We start from the raw sequence: 557 nt of genomic DNA, 5'->3' as shown, positions 1-557 counted from the left end.
TAATACATAGTGCATAATGGAATCAACCAATCGAAATTCTTTTTTTCCATGGAATGAGAGGAAAGGAAAGCTTCTGATTAGTTAATTCGCTTATGCACCATGCGTTATGCGTTATGCAAAAGCGGGTGGCACCCAGTTGGACACGGGTCAATTGGACACGAGCCACTCACAGCGCTTGAGACTACAAAGCTCCTAAGCACCGGTCGCTGTGATTGGTGATGTCCAATCGAGCCGTGATCAATCGGGATCACCCCTTTTTAACAATGACTGTCAGCACAAAAAAGTATCTTTTTGTACTGTTTTGTAACTGCGTTCAGCGGACTCAACAGTTGAGTGAGCTCTCGCTGATGTATTCTTCCAGATCTAAAATCTGGTTGGACAATCTAAAAGAAATACCAATAATAATAAGCGCTTACTCAACTGTTGAGTTTGCTGAAAGCAGCCAACGGCGTTTTCACTAGAATTCCTTTTCTGTCATTGACCTCTGCTACACGGAACGCTTAATCGGGTTTAATAACATCCGTAGTTATGAAATTGGCCAATCATAGCTTTTCGTC

Source organism: Trachymyrmex cornetzi, unplaced genomic scaffold, assembly GCF_001594075.2.
Source record: "Trachymyrmex cornetzi isolate Tcor2-1 unplaced genomic scaffold, Tcor1.1 scaffold45, whole genome shotgun sequence".
In the NCBI taxonomy this organism is placed as follows: Eukaryota; Metazoa; Arthropoda; class Insecta; order Hymenoptera; family Formicidae; genus Trachymyrmex; species Trachymyrmex cornetzi.
Note: the sequence above shows the minus strand (reverse complement) of the source record.